The sequence below is a fragment of the Physeter macrocephalus genome, chromosome 16 (assembly GCF_002837175.3).
Source record: "Physeter macrocephalus isolate SW-GA chromosome 16, ASM283717v5, whole genome shotgun sequence".
Lineage (NCBI taxonomy): Eukaryota > Metazoa > Chordata > Mammalia > Artiodactyla > Physeteridae > Physeter > Physeter macrocephalus.
In genome coordinates, this window is record NC_041229.1 from 31,179,074 (window position 1) to 31,183,918 (window position 4,845).

Sequence of the window (4,845 nt, forward strand, 5' to 3'; positions counted from 1 at the left end):
AGCATTTAATCCATTCATGTTTAAGGTAATTATCATTATGTATGTTCCTATTACCATTTTCTTAATTTTTGGGGGGTTTGTTTTTGTAGGTCCTTTTCTTCTCTTGTGTTTCCCACTTAGAGAAGTTCCTTTAGCATTTGTTGTAGAGCTGGTTTGGTGGTGCTGAATTCTCTTAGCTTTTGCCTGTCTGTAAAGGTTTTGATTTCTCCCTTGAATCTGAATGAGATCCTTGTTGGGTAGAGTATTCTTGGTTGTACATCCTTTCCTTTCATCGCTTTAAACATATTGTGCCACTCCCTTCTGGCTCACAGAGTTTCTGCTGAGAAATCAGCTGTTAACCTTATGGGAGTTCCCTTGCATATTATTTGTCATTTTTCCCTTGTTGCTTTTAATAATTTTTCTTTGTCTTTAATTTTTGTCAGTTTGATCACTATGTGTCTTGGCTTGTTTCTCTTTGGGTTTATCCTGCCTGGGACTCTCTGTGCTTCCTGGATTTGGGTGGCCATTTCCTTTCCCATGTTAGGGAAGTTTTCTATTTTAATCTCCTCAAATATTTTCTCAGGTCCTTTCTTTCTCTCTTTTCCTTCTGTTACCCCTATAACTCGAATGTTGGTGCATTTATTATTGTCCCAGAGATCTCTTAAGCTGTCTTTATTTCTTTTCATTCTTTTTTTCTTTATTCTGTTCCACAGCAGTGATTTCCACCATTCTGTCTTCTAGGTCACTTACAGTTCCTCTGCCTCAGTTATTCTGCTATTGATTCCTTCCAGTGTATTTTTCATTTCAGTTATTATATTGTTCATCTCTGTTTGTTTGTTCTTCAGTTCTCCTAGGTCTTTGTTAAACATTTCTTGCATCTTGTTTTTTTTTTTTAACATCTTTATTAGTGTATAATTGGTTTACAGTGGTCTGTTAGTTTACTTGCATCTTCTTGATCCCTGCCTCCATTCTTTTCCCAAGGTACTGGATCATCTTCACTATCATTATTCTGAATTCTTTTTCTGGAAGGTTGCCTATCTCTACTTCATTTAGTTGTTTTTCTGGGGTTTTATCTTGTTCCTTCATCTGGGAAATAGTCCTCTGCCTTTTCATTTTGTCTATCTTTCTGTGATTGTTGTTTTCATTCTGCAGGCTGCAGGATTGTAGTTCTTCTTGCTTCTGCTCTGAGATGAACATCTTATTCATTCATTTTCTGTTCACTTGGTCTGATATTTTACCTTGATACAAAATTCAAGAAGCACTGTCACTGAGTCATCTCAACATCCCAAGAATACATTTCAGTTTACTTTATTTGAAAGACTAAGAGATGATTTTATTGTATGTATTCCTTCTTTATATTTTTTTTATATTGAACACTAATAACAACATTTATGATTAAATGTTTTCCCATTTGAGCAAAAAAAAAAAAAAAAACAACAAACCTTTATATGTTGTCTTTTCAAATCAAACTATTGTTAGTTAATTCTTCAAAAATAAACACAATAATACATTTCTCTGTGGGCTCACCAGGCTTCTACACAAGTTTGTCACACTTGAAACATTAAACAGTGAACTTTTTTAATGGTAATGTTAGCACCTTCTATTGGTAAAAAAGCAAAACCTGGCCAAGATGGTTTGGGGATTTTTTTTTAGTGTAAACACACACACACACACACACACATACACACACACACACGCAAACATAATCTATAGCTTCGTGGTATTTTTACTTTTCTTTCCTTTTCTTCATATAACTGCAAAGACTGTGAATCTCCAAAAAAAGAAACTAAAATAGTGTGAAGTCAATTCAGGGAATAATTTCATCATAAGTGTGAAGTCACGTATTGTAGGTTAGGTATAAAAGGTCAAGATGTTTCAGGAAATTTTAGGTGTTTTTGTTTTTTAAATGATAACTTCACAATGTCTCAGATTTTTGAACAGCTACTTAAACTGTATTTGTCTTTGTGGTTAATTACTTTTATATAGCCTCCAGCTCAGCATTATACTGGCTTATGTTTGAAAAGAAATGCTGATGGGATAGTATTGTGCTAAACCACATCCATCTGGCAACAAGAATAGAAGATGTGGCGTTGCACATTTAGTAACAAAAGAAAGAAAATCTGCCCTTATTAACACTGAAAAGCACTGAAGAAGAATTCTCCTGCTTCTCCCAACAGCATTTCCTGCACTGGACAGCACTACAGGTCTGTCCTTGCATTACGGTGAGACAGTTTAAATGCCATTTATGAAGATTTTTTTTTTGATGTGGTTCAGAACTCTGGACATAATTAATCCAACGTTTCCCTATTATGGGAAATTTTCCTAAGTTTTTCTTATTTGCTTAGGACATTTCAAATGTCATAAGAGGGTTTTATTGTTCTGAGAACTGGATCTGAGACTATAGTAGGACAATGACAATGAGTGATTTGAGTATGAGATAAACTGTAACTGCCTCTGGCTGTGTCCTTTCTATTTCCAGCACATTCCTCCCCACCAGAATCTCAAACAACCTCTCTCATTCTTCTTGACACCACAGGGAGGCAGTGAGAGGTACTGTGGGACACATAAGAAGTTCATCTATGGTTGGCTCAAAACCTGCTCTTCACAGCAGAGAACATGGCAGCTACATGTACGGGAGGAGTCTGTACAATCTGCCCCTGCCTTTCTGGAAGGAGCTTTTGATAGAGAGGACAGTCGTTGCTGTGCAGAGGTTGCTCACTTTAACTGGTATGGTGTACCTTTCTCTGTGTCTTGGAACTCATATATTCATCTATTCATTCAACAGTGTTTACAAAGGGCTCTATTTTAAGGACTGGTGATGCCACCATGAAAAGACAGACAAAGTCCTGCCCCCAGTGAGCTTACACTGTAGTTGGAGAGACAGACAATGCACAAATAAACAGGTAGTGGACATGCTCAGAAAGAAAAGAGAACAGGAGGGGAGGTAGACTGCAGTGATTATTCTAGAGAAATAGTCAGGGAAGCCCCTCTGAGGATGTCTGACATTTGAGCTGAGACCTGAAATAACAGAGTGAGACATGTTGGGAGGGAACGGGGCTGCGCCAAGGGACAGCAGGCAGAGAGGCCTGGGGCAGTGCACTCCTAACTCTGCCTCAGCATCTGCTTCCCAGAGGACCCACTGATGCTCCTCTCTATTTGCTTTGTCCTCTGCCTGGACCTTTCTCTTCCTTCTGCACCTCCAAATTCCCATTCATCCTTCCAATCTCCAGTGTCACGTTCTTAAAAAAGTTTTCAGGAAACTCTTACAGTTACTGCTCCTCACTCTGTGTCCCCACAACATTTTGTTTATACCTCTATTACAGAGAAGGGGAAAGAAAGTAGTATTTATTGAGCACTTACTGTGGGCCAGTAACTGTACTAAATCATATATATATCATATATCATGTATCTATAGTAGTTCAGTGTACTATCTTTATTTGGGGCTCTGAACTTGATGTACCTGAACTAAATCAGTTGCTGAAGGCTACACTGCCACTCTGAGGCTTAGGGCTTGGCAGTCCCCATTTTGTTGGCTTGAAAAATCAGGGAGTTGAAATAGAACAGATAATATCTAAGATGACTTACAATGAGAAATTCTTGTGTGATTCTCCACCCCCTAACATTTTAGAAGGCTGGTGGGGGATGACGTTTCAGCCATGAGGGGGCTGGATCACAGAGGTTTGGACATGTGTGACTGATGTGATCCTGGGCATAGCCACCAGGTATCGACTGCTTTAATGCTGTGAAGATTTGCAGCACAGGCCCGAGAAAACATTGCCACCTAGTGGCAAATCATTTGAACTTACCAACCATCCTTCCAATATTTTTCACGTATCTGCTACGTGTCAGGTACTGTGCAACGCAGCGGTCCCCAACCTTTTTGGCACCATGGACCGGTTTTGTGGAAGACAATTTTTCCACGGACCGGGGTGGGGGGGTTGGGATATGAAGGTTCAGGCAGTAATACAAGCAATGGGGAGCGGCAGATGAAGCTTCGCTCACTCGCCCGCCGCTCACCTCCTGCTGTGCGACCTGGTTCCTAACAGGCCACGGACTGGTACCGGTCCACGGCTGGGGGGTTGGGGACCCCTGGTGTAATGGTAAATGGTGAACAGAAGAGACTCTGAAGTCTCAGCCCTAGTGAGACTTACATTCTAACAGGGGACAGACTAGTCCCACGGCTCACAGAGGTAGTGTAGCCCTCAGCAATTGATTTAGTTCAGATGTCACAAACTTGGAAGCCCAAAATAAAGATAATACGCTACTTGCTCACTTTTTTGTTTTAAGTGAAACTTTTCTGTTAATAGAGAAAAGATGGACATATTACAAGTCGGGTAAAACGACTTCTGAATGAGCCAGCTTGAAAGTTCCTTTTGCATGATATTTTTTAAACTATTTTATACCACCTGAAGTACTTTCTTTTTCCTCAACTCTTAAAATTTCAAAGACCATATACTAATGTTTAAATGTGCTTAATGGTTTTCTTATATTATGGAACATTGTGGGAAAGTATAATAAACTACAAACTAAATATTTTATTATTAATGAACATGAGACTTTAAGTCTTTTATTCTTATAATAAAGAATCTGACTCCATTTTTGATGTTTGCTGACAGCTTTCAAGCCTCACCAATTCCTCCTCCTTTTACCCCACATCTGGGCAAGTTATAAGAAGTCCCGGGTGCTTCCTCCTTTGGCACTGAAGGGAAGTTCAAAGCATGCAAGCCCTGGCCCACATGAAGACTCCACCTCTTGATCATGGTGAAAACAGAGTCAGTCTCCTATCCCTGCTCTCTCAAGATAGCCATTCTTGGACCTGCTCAGAAACCACACTGTTCTCCCCAGAAAGCCTCATTATGTGCTTAA

The 4,845-nt window shown here is 39.6% G+C and overlaps 1 long non-coding RNA gene across 1 annotated transcript in view; it reads left to right on the top strand.

Moving 5' to 3' along the window:
• Positions 1–4,626, top strand: part of LOC114487975 (uncharacterized) — a 12,520-nt gene extending 7,894 nt beyond the window's left edge. The window contains exons 2-3 of the long non-coding RNA XR_003683552.1: positions 2,516–2,706; positions 4,596–4,626. This is a non-coding gene — a long non-coding RNA (uncharacterized lncRNA). The remainder of the gene's footprint in view (positions 1–2,515; positions 2,707–4,595) is intronic.
• Positions 4,627–4,845: the final 219 nt, after the last annotated feature.